The sequence below is a fragment of the Phodopus roborovskii genome, unplaced genomic scaffold, assembly GCF_943737965.1.
Source record: "Phodopus roborovskii unplaced genomic scaffold, PHOROB, whole genome shotgun sequence".
Taxonomy (NCBI): Eukaryota; Metazoa; Chordata; class Mammalia; order Rodentia; family Cricetidae; genus Phodopus; species Phodopus roborovskii.
In genome coordinates this window covers 38,065-60,451 of record NW_026126530.1, presented here as the reverse complement: position 1 = coordinate 60,451, position 22,387 = coordinate 38,065, and the positions used below count along the sequence as shown (strand labels likewise).

The 22,387-nt window shown below is 37.7% G+C and overlaps 1 non-coding gene and 1 pseudogene across 1 annotated transcript; both read right to left on the bottom strand.

Annotated features, from left to right (window-relative positions):
* The window catches only part of LOC127232528 (melanoma inhibitory activity protein 2-like), a 30,771-nt pseudogene that overhangs the window by 7,125 nt on the left and 1,259 nt on the right, over positions 1 to 22,387 (bottom strand).
* LOC127232530 (small nucleolar RNA SNORA26) lies at positions 20,445 to 20,566 on the bottom strand. The gene has a single exon (XR_007835395.1). It is a non-coding gene; the product is annotated as a small nucleolar RNA SNORA26 (small nucleolar RNA).

The following is a 22,387-nucleotide window of genomic DNA, read 5'->3' as shown; positions in this document are numbered from 1 at the left end:
GGACTTGAGAGATAGCTGAGCAGTTTGGGACTTGTTACTCTACTAAAGCATCTAAGCTCTTTTCCCAGCACCCACATCAGATGGGTAACTTGTAACTCCAGCTCCAGGATATTCAGTGGTCTCTTCTGGCCTCTGTGGGAAGCATGCAGTGGCCAATAACATATGGAGTGGGATATGTTGTGTGGTGTTTCATCTATCTCCGAGACATACAAAAGCTATAAAAAAGATTCATACAAATCTATGAAAACATCATAGACATCTTGGGCACTGCACTCAGATGCACATTCCTATACATGGGCACATACAAATACACACCAACTAAAAAATTAACATCTCTGGCTGGAGAGATGGCTCAGCTGTTAAGAGCAGATATTATCTTGACAAAGGCCCAAATTCAATCTCACTACCCATATCTAGCATTTCTCAACTCCCTGTAACCTCAGCTGCAGGGACTACAACCTTTCTGGTTTCTGAGGGCCAAAAAACTCACATGATTATACCCACAAAAAACTAAAATACAGATTCTTGATTTATACAAGGAAGTAACTAGCTGGAGAGTCCAACTGAGACAAACAAAGACACGTTGTAAAATATTTTGAAGGAGTACTGGAAGACCATCAACTGATTTTTCTGCTGCTGTTGATATTTCTTTTTTTTTTTTTTTTTTTTTTTTTTTTTTTTTTTTTTTTGTGAAATCCGCCTATATCTGAGAGTCCACTCTGAGTTCCTGCCGCCAGCAAGATCCTTGACCCCTAAAGCAGGGCCTCTACTAAAGAAAGAGGCCTCAGCTGGAGAGTCCCAGTTTCCAGTGAGATCAGACTATCATGCAGAAACTTGCCAAGTTTCAGCTCAGCCTCTGTCCTCCTCCCCCAGCCATTGACTAGAGCCATTGGCTAGTGGCATCTTCTACATTATCCTCAGCCCTGACCCCATCCCTGGGTCCCTGTCTGTGGAGAGACCTCCTATAGAGCTTGGACTACCCAGAGATATAGATATTGACTCACTGACCACAAAATCCCACTGGGGAAGTATCATAGAGAGAGGGGGGAGACCCCATCAACACCTACTGGAAGAAGCTATGAGAAGACGGCAATACAAGAAAACACCTAACAACAGAAAGACAAGCATGAAACCACCAGAATCTAAGGAATCTACACCAACTAGAATGGAACACAACAACAAAGCAGAGGAAGCAGAAGGGAACGACTTAAAAATTTCTGTCATAAAAATGATAGAGGCCCTCAAAGAAGATGTGAGAAAAATCCCTTAAGGAAATGGAGGAAAAAAACAAACAAAAAGTGGAAGAAATGAACAAATTCCTTAAGGAAAGCAAAGAAAGTACTGAAAGCCACCAAAAAAAAAAAATAAATAAATAAAAAAAATTAAGCAGGTAAATGAAATGGTTCAAGACCAAAAACTAAAATAGAGAAAATAAAGGCAACACAAACTGAAGGAATGCTGGAAATAGAAAAACTGGGCAAAAAATCGGGAACTACAGGCACAAGCATAACCAATAGAATTCAAGAGATCGAAGAGAGAATCTCAGGTACAGAAGATAAACTAGAAGAAATAGATTCATCGACCAAAGAAAATCATAAATCCAACAAATCCTTAACAAAAAACATACAGGAAATGTTGGACACCGTGAAAAGGCCAAACCTAAGAATAATAGGCATAGAGTAAGGTGAGGAAGCCCAGCTCAAGTTGGTGAAAGCATATTCAACAAAATCATCGAGGAAAACTTTGCAAATCTGAAGAAGGACATGCCCATGAAAGTACAAGAAGCATACCGAACCCCAAATAGGCTGGACCAAAAAAAAAAAAGACCCCTCCACATATAATAATCAAAACACCTAGCATAAAGAATAAAGAAAATTAAGCGCAGTGAAGGAAAAAGGACAGGTAACATATAAAGGCAGACCTATCAAAATTACACCTGACTTCTCCATGGAAACCCTCAAGGCCAGAAGATCCTAGAAAGATGTTCTTAAATATAAAGAGAACATGAATGCCAGTCTTGGCTACTATATCCAGCAAAACTCTCAATCACTATAGATGGAGAAAACAAGATATTTAATGACAAAACCAGATTTTCCCAAAACTTATCTACAAATCCAGCCGTACAGAAATTATTGGAAGGTAAACTCCAACCCAAAGAAGGTAACTACGCCCACAAAAATGTAGACAACAGATAATCCAACTACACCAGAAACCAAGGGTAAAGAAGAACTAATATATTCAAAATACCACTGCCAACAACAAACCTAAATCGAGCAAGCATCAACAATCAATGGTCCTTACTCACGCTCAATATTAATGTCCTTAACGCACCAATAAAAAGACACAGGCTAACAGAATTGATACGAAGACAGAATCCATCCTTCTGCTGCATACAAGAAACACATCTTAGCTCCAAAGATAGACATTACCTCAGGGTAAAGGGTTGGGAAAAGATATTCCAATCAAATGGAACCAAGAAGCAAGCAAGCATAGCTATCCTAATATCTAACAAGTTAGACTTCAAACCAAAATTAATCAAACAAGATGAAGATGGTCATTTCGTTTTCATCGTAGGGGAAATCCATCAACACAAAGTCTCAGTTCTGAACATCTATGCCCATAATACAAAGGCACCAACATTTGAAAAAGAAACGCTACTAAAACTCCAAGTTCATATAACACCTCACACACTTTTAGTGGGAGACTTCAATATACCACTCTCAACACTAGACAGGACCACCAATCAGAAACTCAACACAGAAACAAAAGAACTAACAGAAGTTATGTCTCAACTGGGATTAACAGACATCTATAGAACATTCCATCCAAAGAAAAAAGAATATACTTTCTTCTCTGCTCCACATAGAACCTTCTCTAAAATCAACCACATACTAGGTGACATAACAAACCTCAACAGATACAAGAGAATAGGAATAGTCCCCTGTATCTTATCAGACCACCATGCTTTAAAATTGGAATTCAACAACAACACAAATAGCAGAAAACCTGCAAACTCAAGGAAACTGAACAATGTGCAATTGTACCACTCCTAGGTCAAAGAGGAAATAAACAAAAAAATTAAGGACTTTCTGATATTCAACGAGAATGAGGACACAATATGCCCGAACTTATGGGACACCTTGAAAGCATTGCTACGAGGGATGTTCATTGCACTAAGTGCCCATATGAAGAAAACAGAGGATAGTCACATAAGAGAATTAACAGCGCAACTGTAAGCCTTAGAACAGAGAGAAGTGAACTCACCCGTAGAAGTAGATGCCAGGAAATAATCAACTTGATGGCTGAAATCAACAAAATAGAAACCAGGAAAACAATACAAAAAAAAATCAATGCAACGAAGAATTGGTTTTCTGAGAAAATCAACAAGATAGACAAACCTTTATCCAAATTAACGAAAAAGCAGAGAGAGAATATGCAAATTAACAAAATCAGAAACGAAAAGGGGAATATAACAACAGAGGAAATGCAGACAATTTTCAGGTCATACTTTGAAAATCTGCATTCCACAAAAATTGAAATTCAAAGGAAATGGACAAATTTCTGGATAATTATAACTTACCAAATTAAATTAAGAACAGAAAAACAACTTAAATAGACCTAAAACCTGCAAAGAAATAGAAGCAGTCATCGAAAGCCTTCCAACCAAAAAAGTCCAGAGCCAGATGGATTCAGTGCAGAATTCTACCAAACACTAAAGGAAGAACTAATACCACTACTCCTCAAACTATTCCACAAAATAGAAACAGAAGGTTCATTGCCAAACTCTGTTTATGAGGCCACAATAACCTTGGTACCCAAGCCTCACAAAGACACAACTAAGAAAGAAAACTATAGACCAATATCCCTGATGAATATCGATGCAAAAATACTCAATAAAATACTGGCAAACTGAATTCAAGAATACATCAGAGAAATCATACTCCATGACCAAGTAGGCTTCATCCCTGGAATGCAGGATGGTTTATCACACAAAAATCTATCAAGGTGATCCACCATATAAACAAACAGAAAAAGAAAAACCATATGATTATCTCCCTAGATGCTGAAAACTCTTTCTACAAAATTCAACACCCTTTCATGATAAAGGTCTTGGAGAGGTCAGGGATAATAGGATCATACCTAAACATAATAAGAACCATATACAGCAAACCAACTGCCAACATCAAACTGAATGGAGAGAAACTTAAGCCAATTCCTATAAAATCAAGAACAAGACAAAGCTGCCCTCTCTCTCCATATCTCTTCAATATCGTACTAGATGATCTAGCTAATGCTATAAGACAACAAAAGCAGATCAACGTGATCCAATTTGAAAAGGAAGAACTCAAACTGTCTCGATTTGCAGATGATATGATAGTTTATATAAGCAACCCAATACACTCTACCAGGGAACTCCTACAGCTGATAAACACCTTCAGAAAATTAGCAGTATACAAGATAAACTCAAAAAAATAACAATAGCCCTACTTTTTTCAGACGACAAAGAGACAGAGAAAGAAATTGAGAAGCATCACCCTTTACAATAGCCTCAAGCAACATAAAGAATCTTGGTGTAATGCTTACCAAACAAATAAAAGACCTATATAACAAGAACATTGTGGCTCTAAAGAAAGAAATTAAGAAAGACACCAGAAAATTGAAAGATCTCCCATGCTCTTGAACAGGTAGGATAAACATAGTAAAAATGGCAATCTTACCAAAAGCAATCTACAGATTCAATGCAATCCCCATTAATATCCCCCACAATTCTTCACTGACCTTGAAATGATAATAATCAACTTTATATAGAAAAACAAAAGACCCAGGATAGCCTAAACAACCATATACAATATAAGAACTTCAGGAGGCATCACCATTCCTGATTTTTAAATCTACTACAGAGCTATAGTTCTGACAACAGCCTGGTATTGGCATAAAAATAGACAGGCAGATCAATGGAATGGAATTGAAAATCCTGATATTAACCCACACACCTAATGAACACCTGATTTTCAACAAAACAGCTAAAATTATACAATGGGGTGCAGACAGCATTTTCAACAAATGGTGCTGGCACAATTGGATGAGGGTGTGTAGAAGACTGCAGATAGACCCATGTCTGTCACAAAACTCAAGCCCAAATCGATCAAACACCTCAATCCAGCCACACTGAACCTCTTAGAAGAGAAAGTAGGAGGTACCCTTGAAAATAACTCCATTGGCACAGACCCTGAGAAAAACAATTAATAAGGGACCTCTTCAAACTTAAAAGCTTATGTAAGGCAAAGGACACAGTGGACAAGACCAAATGGCAGCCCACAGACTGGGAAAAGATTTTTCACCAATCCTGTATCCGACAAAGGGCAAATTTTAGAACTCATGAAACTAGTCAACATAACACCAAATAACCCTATTAAAAAATGGGTTACAGAATGAAGAAAGAATTCTCAACACAGGAAATCAAAAAGGCTGAAAGACACTTAAGAAAATGCTCCACATCCTTAGCTATCAGGGAAATGCAAATCAAAACATCTTTGACATACCATCTTACTCCTGCCACAATGGATAAATTAGAAACACCAATGATGACTCATGTTGGAGAGGATGTGGAGAAATGGGAACACTCCTCCACTGCTGGTGGGAACGCAAACTCATACAGCCATTTTGGAGATCAGTATGGCGGTTCCTCAGGAAAATGGGAATTAGTTTACCACAGGACCCGGCAATCCCCCTCTTGGGCATATACCCATATGATCCACATCCACACAAAAAAGACATCTGTTCAACTATGTTCACGGCAGCACTATTTGTAATAGCAAAAACCTGGAAGCAGCCTAGATGCCCCTCAATTGAAGAATGGTTAATGAAGATGTGGCACACCTACACAATGGAATACTACTCTGCAGAAAAAAATAATGGTATCTTGAAATTCGCAGGCAAGTGGATGGCACTTGAAGAAACCATCCTGAATGAGGTAACCCAGTCACAAAAAGAGGAACACAGTATGTACTCACCCATATGTGGATTTTAGACCTAGATCAAAGGATCACCAGCCTATAATTCACACCACCAGAGGAACTAGGATAGAAGGTGTATTCTAAGAGATTCATATAAAGTCCCTCACAGAACTGGGAAGGGACAAGTCCCCCAGAGCTCAGTTGAAGTGGGGGGGGGGGCAGCAAATGGAGAGAGAAGTAGGAGAAAACAAGAGGGAGTAAAGGAAAATATGCGCGACCAGGAAGATTGAGCCCGGTTAGGAGTAGAAGATGAGAGAGAGAGAGAGAGAGAGAGAGAGAGAGAGAGAGAGAGAGAGAACATAAAAGATGGAGCCAATAATGGTTTGAAGTTAAATTGAACACAAAGAAAGGTCTAGAGAGCTACAAGACTGCTGCCAACTAACAATCTGAGCTTCTGTGGAAAGGCTATCATAAATGCCCTTCCCGAAGAGTGAGATCAACAACAAACTTATCCATGGAGTCCTAAACTTGTGCCTGATGGAAACAGGAGCAAACACCCATACATAAACACTGAGTCGAAGTAGAACCCGGATGCAGATGGAGAGGACAAGACCAGGCTGCAGAAACACATAGAGACAGCTTACCTGAACAAGAAGGAGCTAATGGGCCAGCAGACTGATAGCTGGGAAGCCAGCATGGGACTGACTCAGGCCCTCCTGAATATGCCTCTCAGCCAGAAGGACTGAGCAGTCTAAGGGACCTCAGACAGTGGAGCCAGGATGTATCCCTGTTGCACAAAAGGACCTTGCGAACACATCCCCCATGGAGGGATAACTGCCTTAACCTAGAGACAGGAGAGAAGCCCTAGTCCCTACTTCACATGACCTGTCAGATCTACATGACCCCAACTGGATGGCATTCCCCTACATATGGAATTGGGGTGGGGGGATAGGAGGGGAGGGTGGATAGAGTGCATGTGAGAGGGCAGAGAGGGGGGGGGAGAGGGAGAGGGAACTGGGATGGACATGTAAAATAATAAATTAAATTAAAAAAATGCTTTGACTCCAAAATTTAAGCTCAAGGACAAGTTACTGGGGAAAAGGATTTCTATTTTTGTTTCCACAGAAAATGAAAAGATGTGGATTCCTTCCAGACTAATGTGGTTTGATAAAGCCAGACTGCCTGAAACAGAGTACCAGGTGATCCTACATTCAAAACAGCTGGACAAAGCATCCTTACAGACTACAGCCAGGATTTCTGCATCTTCTTGGAATTACCTTGTCAGAGCCCCTTACCAGCAGGAAGTAGTTTGGAAAGAATGATGCCCAAATTCCCAAATATTGTCTAATGTTTGTTTTCATTTAAATGGAATTGGTTATATAAAATAACAAAAGGTAAAAATCATTATTTTATTTCTTTATTCATGAACACCAGGCTAAAATACTGGCGAACAAAGACATGGAGTGTTAACATATATATTACAAATCTATGTATGTTCTAGAAGCATTTGAAATGTAACAAAAAGACACAATAGCAAATAAAAGCTGTTAAAATTATTTGAACTTAATAATTTGAACCATAAAATTGTGACCCAACAAGCCATTACCTTGATCTGATTTTCCTTAACTTTTAGGAGTTGCTCTGCCTGTACATTGGATACTTCGATTGCTATTTTCTGTTTATTGAGTTGATTCATTTGTTCTTTCATGACTTTAGCTTCTTCTAAATACTGACAGGAAAACAATAACAACGATGTGAAAGATAGCACAATGTTTAGAAGAATTTTTTCAATATCATTAAAAGATACTAAATGTGTTATTAAATGATATTAAAAAAAGATAGGGTTGCTACGTAAATAGGGACTCAGATGTGGTTCCTTTTTATAAAGAACTTTCAAAGCAGAAGAGTACAAAATAAGAAATATTCTTCAATTGATTTACAAGGAAAATTTTAATCAAGTACACGATTTTGACACATACTTGTATGAAAAATCTAGTCAATTCTTTCTATCTTTGTACCCTAAATACTCTGCTACATCTCATTACTTTTGTTTGATTGTTTGTTTTGTTTTCCCAATAGAGTTTCTCTGCATTGCTTTGGAGCCTGTCCTAGAACCTACTCTGTAGACCAGGCTGGCCTGGAACTCACAGCAGAGATACACCTGCCTCTGCCTCCCAGGTGTTCTACTAACGTCTGTCCTCCATTTCTATTTTTTTTTTTTTTTTTTTTTTTTTTTTTTTTTTTTTTTTTTTTTTTTTTTTTTCCGCCCCCCCCCCCCCCCCCTGTGGTTCCGTTTGCCTGGTATACATGGTAGGACTTTGAAGTGAGGATGACTCAGTTTTTATTATAGTAAGGACAATCAACACAGGAGTCCTCACCACAATGTTTTCTAAAGCCTGAGATGATAGAACAAAGATGTGAAAGGAGAAGGCATCAACCCCAAAAGAAAATGGACAACCAGAAGGAACACATGTGAGACCAAACAATCCACAGACAATAAAAGAAACATAGGCCAGTTAGAAAATCCTAAAATAAGATGACTTGACACAATCCAGAGAGGCTCATGATTGAAAGCAGTAGTAGTAGAGGGAGGAATGGAAACCAAAAGGGAAGAATTAGGGAACTGGAGAGACAGTAGAGTAGTTAAAAGCACATACTGCTCTTGCAGAGGACCCACACTCAATTCCCTGCACCTGCACTGAGTAGCTCACAGGTGCCTGTAATTCTAAATGATCTAATGTCCTCCTCTAGTCCCTATAAATGCCTGAACATATACCCACATACCAACACACAGATGTATACACATGCTCCTGATATCTCTCCTATTACCTCCCTGTACCTGTCTTCTCTCAAACATGCATATACACATCACATTTTCTGTCACTCATCTCATTTTTTCTTTTATGCATACATATAGCTGAATGTTTCATCCCTACTGGCAAGCTTCAATAGTGCTGTAAGGTGTTATGCATACAGCAGTCCAAACATATTCATCAATGTCACCTACCTGTGAAGCACACAAGCTGAAATAACAACCCAGCAGCAAGATGTGGCTTATGGTACCACAGTAGCATAAGTGTTATTAAAGTAAGCAACCACTTTCTAATTGGATTTAAGGCCAACCAGCTCAATGAGATGACATGTTGTCCAGCACAGCAATGCACACCTTTCACCTCAGTGCTCAGGAGGCAGATGCAGGGGGAATTCTGTGAGATCAAAGTCATCCTGATCTACATAGGGAGCTCCAGGATAGACAGAATTACTTAGAGAGATTCTTTCTAAAAAAATAAACTGGACCATCCCTGACACTATTAAGGCCTCTAGTCACTACACACAATTACACATATGTATCCACGTGAACAAATGAATACACACACACACACACACACACACACACACACACACCCACAATCAGGTAGTCGTCAATATCATTATCATGGAAGGGCTTTAAAGTTAGTCTCTCCAATTTTCTTGGATTGCTATTTGGTCACAGAAGGCCTTACCCTCCCTGAGAAGCAGAAAGGGGATAGGGTGGGTTTTGGTGGGGGTTATAGGGGTGAATGGGAACATGAGGGAACTGGGATTGACATGTAAAACAACATTTTTTCAAATTTAAATAAAAAGGAAAAAAAAAAAATTTAAATTGTCACAATAAATAGTTCTAGTAACCCACAGTTTCAAGAGTTTCCAGAATGTAAGAATCCAACATATTAATGAAACCCTATGTGACACATCATCACACAATCTCAGAGAGCCAGAGACAACAGAAAGATAATGTTCGAAAAGAAAAAAAGGGCAGCAAGCAAAGAAGGTCCCATAATCAACACATCATTCAAGTTTCAAAACCAAACATGGAAAGGGAAGACAATGCAGCAATATCAAAATTTTATTTAAAAAAAAAATGCAGCACAGCAGAAAGATCTCCTGGTTTGAGACCTGCATGAGATTATAGTGAGTTCCAGAACAGCCAAGACTATTACACAGAGAAACCCTGTCACACTAACAACAACAAAAGCAGAATCAAAACACCAAGAAGTGCAAATAAGTATCGAAATATCAGAAACATGAAAGAGAACAAGGAGTTAGAGCAATTTCTCAGTGGTTAATACCATGCACTGTTCTCCAAGAGGTCCTGAGTTCAGTTCCCAGCACCTATATCGGGCTCATCACAGCCACTTATAACTCCAAGTACAGGAGATTCAACATCCTTCCCTGGCCTTTCAGAGCACCTTAATCATGAACACAAATGCACACAAATATAACATGCACAAAATTAAAAAAAATAATAATTAATTTTGAAATAAAATCTTTTTAAAAATGGAAAATAAGACCTTTACAGCTATGCAATTGCCTTTTAAAATTACCTACTGTACCTTATTATCTGAAAGATAAACAAGTTAATTAATCACAAATGTTCTCTTTTGAAACAGGAAACAGAACATTTAAGATAAGGAAACAAGAATCCTTGGCTGCTGAGTGAACTGTAGTATCAGGACAAAAATGCCCAGTAGATCTATAGAACACATTTTTCTTTTTCTTTCTTTGCTCTTTCTCTTTCCTTCCTTTCTTCCTTCCTTCCTTCCTTCCTTCCTTCCTCCCCCCCCCTTCTTTCCTTCTTGGAGACATGGTTTCTCTGGCTATCCAGGATCTCATTCTGTAGACCCGGCTGGGCTCAAAGTCACAGAAATCCACCTGCTTCTGTTCACAGTGCTGGGATAAATAGGTATGTGACACCACTGCCACTCATTACACATTCTTATTGGACTAGGAGAATCTAAGATTCCAAGAAAAATGGCCCCCAGAAGAAAATGAAGGAGTCCAAGAGTATCTATGGTTATTTCACGAGACCTGAATTTGGTTCCCCTTACAGACCATGTTGGGGATCTGATGCTTGTGGCCTCCAAAGGTACCTGCACTTGTGTGCACATATCTACAATCAAGTTACACACATGCACATAATTAAAATAAAAAATAGAACAGGAAAAATCTGGCAGTAGGCACACACATAACTTTGAACCCAGCAATTAGGAGACTGAGTACCTCAGTAAGTTCCAGGTCACCCTGAATTTCAATACAAGACACTCTCCAAAAAAAATAACAATAATGACAATAATAGAATTGTAAATGAACAAATTAGCCAAGGTAGTTGAGTGATTGGCATTTCCATTGAGATAGATTACAAATATCCATTACAGGAAGCCAAGTAGTAAAATAAAACATCGGGCAACTCAGGATATATAGTCAAGTCAGACAGACTACTATTCAGAGATCCATAATACTGTAAGAAGAAAATGTCACACTAGTAATTTGGGAAGATAGTAAAGGCGTTTCCACAAGAGGAAAAGGACAGTATGTCTGTAACAAAGTAAAGGTAAGGACAAACACCATGTCACACCTGTGCACAGTCAAACTCTCACACCACACCCCCACAAACACCCCCATCTCAATATGCACACTATAGAAAGGAAGGAAAAGAGAGACAGCAAGGGAGGGAAAGGAAGGAAGAAAAGAGACAGAGGGGAAGGGGCCTGGGACCTGGGAAGACAAACAGATTTATGACAACAGCAGCGAGAGCACTTGTGGGTTAGTGTCTAGGAGAGAAGAGGGTGAGGATAAAAGGTAAGATTTCACTTTACATTACCCAAGAACTCCTCCCTCCTCTAGCACCCCAATTGGTAATCTGTTAACTCTTACTGCAGTCTTTATTGTGAGGAATCCTGTTAGCCGATGTCTCCTGTGAGAGTAAAAATTCTGACTGCCTTCTATCAGGGAGAAGACAGATGGAAGAACACACTTTTAAATCCTTTATGGGAGTCTGCAGGGGAGACTTCCTGTTCTCATAAGCTTACTCATTCACTACACAACTCCACACATGGTTCATTTGTGAGTACCCACAACATCAAAGGCTATATTCATATCTAAAAAAAATATCTGTAGTCTACAAACCTGACGCACACTTTCCTGACGTTGAGAATTTTCATTCAAGGTATCTGTTATTACTCCTTTAAGTCGTTCTTTATTTATTTCAAATATTCTTAGTGTGGTTTTGGCCTAAGTAAGAGAAATACACCGTTTATAACAATTTCGCAGAAAGCCGCCTGATTATGTCTTTTCTGAAGAACATAAAAAATGTAAGCAAAAGCCAAAACATTCCACTATTTACAGCAGAGGCAGTATCAACACTACTTTGATAGACAAAGTCATTTGCCACATGACTTTGAACAAATTATTGAACCTTCCATGTACAATGCAGACCATTTTGTTAACTACTGAAATAGAAAAGAACAATTATTAGTTACAGAATTATTGGTATATTTAGCGGCTTACTTAAAACACTGCTTTACTGCCTATTTGCCAAACATGGCTTCACTTGCTACCAGGAAGGGAATAACCTGGAGAAATCGCTGAAAGAATGGGTTGTCACCCTTAGCAACCTGCTACTGCCATGTACACTTCAGAAAAATTTGCTTGCTTGCCTGCCCACTTTGTGATTTTAGAAAAGAAACTCTAACTAGAATTGAAGGCTTTCTGGAGGTCTCAGGAGGACAGTCCACTGGTGACCTCTCTCTTCCATGCTCACTAGTGTAGGAGTAGATATTAGAGAAAGACCCCACACTCCTTACACTTTGTCTCCTGACCTAAACTTTATACAGCAGGAAGCAAATCTATTTATTATTGATACATGTTACACAACTTCAAGAGTGCTCAGATACATTCCTAGGTTAAATATATCTAGAGGAAAATGAATTTCAATCAAAGTAACACATTAAAACAAATGCATATTTAAGATTGGCTACATTTCAAATACTAACAATATTTTATTACCTAATGTGATGGCTGTTTGGTTATCAATGATAACTGGAATTAACTAAAACCCAAGGAAGCTGTGAGTACTGTTTCTAAATTAAATAATTTCAAGTGGCAAGACCCACATTTAATCTGGATCTTTTGAGGTGGGAAGATCCACCTATATTCCAGGCTATACCTTCTGGCAGCAGCCTATCTAAAGGACATGGAAGAGGAAGCTTGCTGGTCCTCACCCTCACTGGCATTACAGCCTACTTCTTTGGTATTCCAGTGTATACTGAGTATCAGGTGAGATATCCAGCCTCATGGACTGAGAAAGTGCTGGATTCTTGGACTCTCTGTTGGTAGACTGACATTGCTGGTCTGAGTGGAACACAGCCTGGAAATCGCTTTAATAAATACCTGATATATAGATAGATATCTATTTAGATAGATAGATAGATAGATGACATCTCATAAGTTCTGTTCCTCTAAAAAAACTCTGACAAATATACCTAATAATAATATGAAACATAAATGGTCTTCAGAAGTGACAGACTAATTTATTTCAACTTAACTTACTTCAGCTAGCTGTGATTTGACAGACTGTGATTCATCTGCTAGAGACTGGATCATTTTTTGAAAGGTCACTCATCTGAAAAGACAGTATCAGTCAGTAAGTATTTAATAAGTCCATTTTGCTCCAAGACAACATGCATTAGTGAGGTACATTGTTAATTTACTGTTAATAAAAGGGAGAGGCCAGATAAGGAGGCCTTGTCAGCTTGCATTCCAAGTGCTCACAAGGATTTTAAAAATTATGTAATCACATGATGTCCTTAAAAAAGCAATACATCATAGAACTTTTCAGGTTTAAGGTGAACCCACTAATTCGTATGTTAAATAATCTCACACACATCAAGATTTTGCTTAATCCAGAATTTAAAGTAAAATAAATGATATATATATATATATATATATATATATTTGTTATATATTTTTCACTATGAATATTCAAGTTATATTCTTTATGGTTACTTCCAACGTAAATATTGAAATTTTCCATTTAAAATAACAAGCGAGCCAAGTGTGGGGGTGCACACTTGTAACCCCAGCTCTTAAGAGGCACAGGCAGGAAGGTCATGAGTTTTAGGCCAGCCTCACTTATACATACAGGACTATATTCTAATACTATGTCAATGAATATAAACAATAAGAAAACAGGAATATGCACAAGCCACTCATCATAACATCTAAAAAGTAAAAGTTTGATGGGAGGTGTTGGCACATGCCTTTAATCCCAGAAAACAGGAGGCAGAGGGAGGTGGATCTTTGTGAGTTCCAGGCCAGCCTGGTCTGCATAGTGAGTTTCACAACAGCCAGAGCTATTACATGGAGAAATCCTGTCTTGAAAAAACAAAACATAACAACAAATAAATAAAAGAGGTGAAAAGATCAGATCAGATGTGAAAAATTTTGTTCTCATATTATTCTACATCATTTTTTTTTCCTTTTGATTTTTCAAGACAGGGTTTTTCTGTGTCACTTTGGAACCTTCCTGGAACTCATTCAGTAGAGCAGGCTGGCCTCAAACTCACAGAGATCTGCCTGCCTCTGCCTCCAGAGTGCTAAGATTAAAGGCATTTGTCAAGAATGCCCAGCCTGCATTCCATTTTTTATATACATGAGTTTATTTACATTTTTGAAGATAGTATATCCCCTCCCTGTTCAGGGCAGGATAGCTTGGAACTGTTGTTTCTTCCTCCCAAGTGCTGGTATTATAAGTTTGTGCCACTATGGTTGGCTCACATATAATATTTTAATCAATATTTAATTTATAGGTAAGATTCATAATTCTCTTGGAATATATAAGACTCACCAATTTCTCTTCTTCATAATGCTTAGCTCTCTCTTCTTCTAGTTTCTTCTCTATAAGTAATATTTCTTCTTCAAGTTTAGATTTATCTCTTTCTAGATTTTTATAAGTTGCCTAAAATAGAAAGCTAACTTTAACAAGCCAAACATAAGAATTTTTAGTTAGGTTAAAAATCAGATGATTGTAGGGTAAAAATCAGATGAGTATACTCAAATATATAAACACTTTATACATTTTTTCATTTCTCAAATATTAAAATAACAGCAGGTTTAACAGTTGCCAGCAACTTCTATAAAAAAAAAAAGTGTAAGTATTTTAGGTGCCCACCAGTTAACCACGGCAAACAATGAATATCCCCTGAAGGAATTAAAACAGTTGCATTCCAAAAAAAACTTTTATGTAAAAATAAAGAAAAATTAATGAGTTTATTTGGAGTCTAAACTCCCTGCAGATTCTACAAGGGCATTCTAAATCATAAGACACAGACTTGCTACTCAGGACAGAGGATGACAGAACTGACATACTGGACTGAACACATAATCTAAGGGACAAAGTTTTTTTTTCTGTTTTATCATTGGTAGGAGCAGGCTACTTCTATTTACTCTACAGGCTCACAACTCAGTTTTAATAACCGTTCCACTTGCAAAGAGTATTGAGGCACTTCATCACATCATACTCTGTCTGTTAAGACAAGTCATTGTGTCCTCTGAATCAGGAGAGTTAACTGTCCATCTCTCCTAAACTCTCCATTCTGTGAAATCATGGTTATGGACTGAAAACTGGCTGTGATGGAGTGTGTAGACAAGGGTTGATGCACAGAAAGGGATTAAATATTTATCACCATGCCACTCTTTACAATGTAAACCTCAATTCTAATTTTAGTAAATATCTACTACCATGGTAAGAAAAAACAATATGGTCACAACTTACTTGTCTGCTACTATGCTTAAATTTGTGAGAGTTCTATGTCTCTTTCCTGGAGCAAACTATGTCAAAAGTAGGAATTGTCTTTCCAATCCATTCACCAGAGTACAGAATGCAGAATTTCTTTCTTTCTATAAATCTATAGCTTCTGATAAACTGATTTTGTATCCCTCAAAACAAGTTAATGACAAGAGATAAAACTGTTATGTTTTAAAATATTTTATGCCACCTACAACTATTCTGTTTCCACTAACTTTTTCTGTACATTGTAAGATCCAGATACACAATTTCATATTTCTCTGACATAATTGTTTTTGAGGAGACAAGATATTTCTAATAAGAATCTTTTCCCTAGCTTTTACATCATACTTTTTTTTTACCTTCAAACTCTGTACTTCTGTTGATGCCTTGTCAAAGTTGGCCTCCTTTAAGGATGACTCTAAGCCTTCATACTGAATAAAACAAGGGAACACATGAGGGAAAAAAATACAAATTTTAACTCAACTTGTATCTAAATAGACACCAAAGAAGGAAACAGAATTTATATCCACCATGTAAAGTACCCTTGGATTTTATGAGCTTAGTTTTGCAATCTAAACACTGTGCTGAGGAAAGCCAAGTCTACAAACAAGCCACAACCACCAGCCTAGGCAACATATGGCAGAACGTTTCCTTTGTGACTACCAAAGTTGCCCCACATCTGCTGGGGCTGAAAACCCTAACAGCAAGTGTGACTAAAGTGGATCTAAAGAAGTGAGTCATCTACTATCCCCTGAACAGATTAATGGCTTCTCCAGTCTGTCAGTAGAACAATATGTGGTAACTGGCTATCAGACATTTATATCATGTGATAAATAAGGCAAGTAAGGAAGATAAAATCTGTGAGTTTCAGACCACCCTGGTCTACAGAGTGAGTTTCAGGACAGCCAGTGATGCACAGAGAAACCCTGTCTCAGCACCTCAGAATTTGTGTTATTTAGAGACAAAGCCTTTAAATACAGCTAGGTAAAATGAGGGATTTAAGATGACTGCAACGTAATATGACTGGTATCCTATGTGGAGAGCACTAGGACAGAGAGTGACATAACAAGCAGACAGCAATATCTAAAGTCAAGGGACAGGTCACAGAGGAAGCAAAGCCTGGCTCTATCTTCATGGACTCATTTCAAGAACTGTAAGGAAATTCACTTCTGCTGCTAAAGGTATTTTGTCACAGTAGCCCTAGCATGCCCGAATGAAAACAGTAAATAAAGTCTCTACATGATAACAAGTAAAAGTACCTTTACATCCATGATAAGCAAAAAAAAATCTCATGAAACATTACACTACATTAAATTGTAATTCAAATCCTCTACCTTCTAAGACACTGAACAAAACAGAAATGTAAGCCACAGAGTAGAAGAGATTTACAATCCATATATCTGACAAAACTCTTTCTTATATATGACATAAAATAGTAAAAGCAAAGGCCCTAATCTATATGGCATAAACTGAGAAAGATTATGAGTGCATTTAAAAGGATGGAAATGGGCAAGTGTGATGGCTCAGTAAGTAGTTAAGGAGCTTGCTGCCAAGACTGATAACCTGAGTTCAATCCTAGGGACCCACGTAATAAAAAGAGGAAAGTGACTCCCTCTATGTCCTATTCTTGGTACACGCCTACACAAATAGACACACACAATAAAAATAAAGTCATCTTTTAACGTGGAAAAGACTTAAAAGGCAATTTTACAATATCTAAATGAGCAATAAGCAAATCAAGGTGCTCTGACTAATTAGTCAGGGAAGGTAAACACTACACATCACCAGGGTGGCTGCAAAGAGAATGGCTAAGTGATGAAGTTGAGCAGCAACAGAGCTCTGGTCTGAAACAAAGCTCTGATGGCAGGCAATAACCCATGGAGAACAATTAAGCTCCACACTGTGATGGATGGTATTTTCAAACACATCTTACCTCCTCTTGAGCAAGGCACACTTTGTCAATTAGATCACATTTCTTTTTGATTTCCATTGCAAGTTCCACAGCCAGTCTATTCTCTCTTACTGAGCAAGCAAAGAAAAAATTATTATGACTAAAGTGTGAAAACACTTTAAATTATATACAATCACAAGATCTAAAATCAAAAAAGACTACTTACTCAAATAAAGTCGGCTTTGAATCTGAAAAAAAAATTTAACAAAATTACATTAAAACAAATATATCTTCAAGCAAATCTATCTGACTTCTACTTCCAGCTTTAAGATGCCAACTTTCTTATGGCCTTATGGTAAATAAATTACCCAAAAGCCTTCTATTTCAAATGAAAACAATGCTATATAGTAAGATCTCCCATTGTGTGGTATCATGTGTGTTACCATATTAAAGGCTCTGAAACAGTCTTATTCTAAAGAAAACTGTATAATTCCACTTAACTCCATGTTTCCCATGCATATATTGGCTCTAAAACAAAGTATTTTAAGGAGCCACCATTATTAAATCTCCTACGGTTAATAATCAAAATAAAAATATATGAAATATCATTGGACTCTAGACCTTGACTGACTAAAAAAACTCATTAGTCTTTTTCTTCTTCATACTTCAGCTTTCGATAAGGAAGGGATAAATCCACCCTTGAGAACAGTGGGGATAGGGTAAAGTGATCAAGGGATGCAAACAAGAACACTCATGCCACCTAGAAAACAGAGACAGAAAATTGGAAGAAAAAAAAATGACAAAAAAAAAAAAAAAACAGTAGGATATATGTAAGCAGAAGGTAAGGAAGAAAAAACCATGAAGATATTAGAAATGAAGTCAGTCAGAAGCACAAAGGCCAACATCTAAAAAGAAGTCTCAGAAAGAAAAGGCTATGTTATGACTCCCTCCTTAAAAACAGTTAGCATAGGAAAAAGCAATATAGGATCCATAGGAAAAAGCAATATAGGATCCAGGAGAGCCATGAAAGTAGCGATTTTTACTCTTAGTTGGGAAGTAGATACACCTGCAAACTTTTTAATATTGTTAAAAACAAACACAGACACCCCAAATTTAAAGAAGAAAAGGGAAAGAAAGAAAGTTGGGGCTTTAGTACTAGTGTGTAGTATCCCTACAATAAAATCCTTTAAAATACACTTACATAAAAATATTTCTGTTAATCTCTGTTCAGTTTTTAAAAACCACCTGTTAGCATAATGCAGAACACTAAGACCTAACTCATTTCCCTGAAATAACAAGTTTCTCCAATTAGATGTTCAATCTAAACACAAAATGAAGGTTAGAGAGAAATGGCTCAGAACATTTGTTAGTCTTGTAGAGGACCAAGATTCAAATGCCATCATCGACATTATAGCTCACAGTCATCAGTAATTCCAGCTCCAGGGCATCCAACAATGGCCCACTAATCACTTCTGTAGACCAGGAACACATACCACACACACATGCATACAAGCAAAACAGCATACACATAAAAGGAAATAAACTTAAAAACAAAAACAAAAAACTTAGAATGACCATTCACTTACTATAAGTGGTTACTTACTGATCGGTATCCTCTCCAAAGAAATAAAAAATGGTAACCAGTCCAATGGCAACCACACATATCAGCGATTCTAATGATGGCTCACTAGGATCAAAGCTTGTTGTCATATCTTCAGGCACTGCTGCCACAACCTTCAAGACAAAGAAAATAAACTTATAAGCATGCTTCTTCAACAGTACTGGTACAAAGACAGGCACAGGTGGCTGTGGCCAACTCTATTCATATTGAATGGGCTACCATAAAATACAAAGCAGAATGCCTCCAAACATGTTTTCTAGTAAATTACAATTGTTCTTATTGAGGGGCTAAGTGTGGTGAAACAGTAGTTTTCAAACAGAAGTTATGGGGAGATTCCACAGAGCATAACTCCAGGAGAGTTAAAGGATAAGGATATAGTATCAAGAAAAGAACATTGTGGAATATTTTATATGTGTTTCATTCTTTTATGTTGCATTTGTTTAACTCTGTAAAGCTGCATTACTTTGCCAGTCTAAAACACCTGATTGGCCTAATGAATAGCTGAACAGACCAATAGCTAGGCAGGAAAAAATAGTCAGGGCTGGCTGGCATGCAGAGAGAATAAATAGGAGGAGAGACCTAGAGAATATCCAGGGACAAGAGGAGGAGGACACCAAGGGCACCAGTCATAGAGTAAGAAGGAAAGAAAGGCATATAGAATAAATAAAGGGAAAAGAGCTCAGAGGCAACACATAAAGAGAAATGGGATAATTTAATTTAGAAAAGCTGGCTAGAAACAGCTGAGCTAAGGCCAGCCATTCGTAAGTAAGAATAAATCTCAATGTATTTATTTAGGAGATGGGTGAGGGACACCGTCCCTACCAAAGATTTTAGATTAAAATCCAGTAAAAAAAAAAAAAAAAAAAAAAAAAGTATCAATGATCTGGGTTGGGTTCTTTTCCCTGAGTTCAAGTTCATGATTTATCCATATGCACTGGGTTTGAAAAAACATTTCCTGCAGAGGAAAAACACTGAACTGCAGCTTGTCCTCTGAGGAAGGGAGAGTGATAAGAAACTAATGACAGAGCTTCAGAGTTGGGATTTAACCCCTTCCTTCCTGTCTCTTGAGTTAAATTAATGCAGTTTGAGCCCAAAAAGAAAATGGCTCTTTCAAAAACAACCCTAGAAATGATGGGCTTGACTCTTTCCAGGCATCAACATACACCATCTAGAAACTCCACAGCTGTCTTCTCCTTGGGGTCTGACAAAATGAACAACAAATCCTTAGATAATTACTATCTATAAAACCTGTTTTATGCTAGTACATGACAAGGACCTTTTACACTGTCTACGCTTATAACTACAAAAAAAAATACATGCAATAGTATCCTCTTTTTTTATTCCCTGTATCTTTATTTTCCTTTTTACATCTGTGACTCCAGAAAGGATCCAAAGTGTAGGTGCACAGCCTCTGCTCTGGGTTTCATGGAGAGTTCCTTTAACCTTGTGTTTTAGATCCTTAAGGTACAGGACTGACCTTACAAGGGCTCAGAAAAGGGTTGAAAATATTTTATCCTGGTCCTCTCTCTCTTTCTCACCTGAGCCACATACAAACAAGTGTGATATCATGTTGCAAGGCAATGATAACGATTTGCTTCTAGGATCACAAGAATAGATATTCAGGCACGGCAAATATTTCCATTATCTCACTCCAGAGACTATGAATGTATATCCAAGCCCTCCACATACCCTCTAAAATATTCTTCCACACCTCACAGAGTAAGGCCTGCAGTTAATTGCATATTTTACCTCTTCCTGAATCCATCTTCCCTCAGTGGGTTATTCTAGTCTTTATCACCAGGCCCCAATACTAACTGATCATAAACAAGTAGACTCCTCTGATAGCAGATAAAAAAGACTAAGACTAAAACTGTTACTAGAAACAAAGATGTGATGGAAAAGGCTAGCTCAGTCTTTAAGATGTAGGATTTTATGCAAGAGAACAATAAAATGGAGTAAATCTGTTGAAGTAAGGATAAAACAAACCGTTCATCAACAGTAGTTAGTTATTTTTAGATCTCATTTTCAGTGAGTCAGCATGAAAAGAGAACATGGTAAAAACACAACAAATAAATTAGACTATCATACTAGCAAAATACTATGCAATAATAGCAGAAAATACATTCACTCTCAAATGTACATGGAAGATTCTTCAGAAAAAATCCAGGCATTAAGCTAAAACACACCTCAATGTTTTCTTTGTTTTTTGTTTTGTTTCTTTAAATAATCAAACCACATGGCCAAGCCCAGAGAAATGGCTCAGCAGCTGAAAACATTTGCTGCTCTTGCAGCAATCCATGTCAAGAAGTCCCTAAGTGCCTGCCCATGACTCCAGCTCTGTGAGATCTGATGCCCTCTTGCCGCTTCCTTGGGCAGCTGAAGCTACAAGCACATATACACACACATACACATAGTTTAAAATAGTAAAAATTCAATTAAAAAATTCCCATGTCAAGAAGCATCTTCTCTGATTACAACGGGTTAAAATTAGTTATCAAAAAAAAACAGGAAGGGCTGGAGAGAGAGCTCAGCAGTTAAGAGCATTTGTCATTCTTATAGATAAATGACCCATGTTTGTTTCCCAGGGTCCACTTGGTGGCTCACCACTATCTATGACTCCATTTCCAGGGAAATATGTCACCCGTTAAGGCATCTTTAAGCACAGCAAACATGTGACGCATGGACATACATGCAGAGCAGACACCATGAACATAAAAGGTTTTTTTTAAAAAAATAAATAATAAAATGCAACATAAAACTTACACAAAACAACTAATTCAGTGTGTAACAGGAAAATTTATAGTCATAAAAGACTTTGTAAAAAAAAATATGTGGGGGCAGGGGCTGGAGAGATCTCACAATGGTTAAAAACATTAGCTAGTTGTCAAGAGGTTCTGAGTTCAGGTCCTAGCATCCACATGGTAGCTCACAACCATCTGCAATGAGGTGCCCTCTTCTGGCCTGCAGGGATATAAGGAGACAGAACACACTATATATAATAAATAAATCTAAATAAAAATTTTAAATATTATTGGGCCAGGAAGATAGCTCAGCAGGTAAAAACTTTGCCACCAATCCTCAGGACCTGTGTTTGACCCCCATCACCAATGTGGTAGAAGGAAAAAACCGACTCTTGGGGCTTTGGATTTACACACACACACACACACACACACACACACACACACACACACCATATATACACAGAAAGGAATGTAATGCTCAGTTAAAAAAATCAATGTCATAATCCACAGTAAAAGAAATGAAGAAAAAGAAGATCTCAACAGATAGTAATAAAACATGTAAGAAAATCG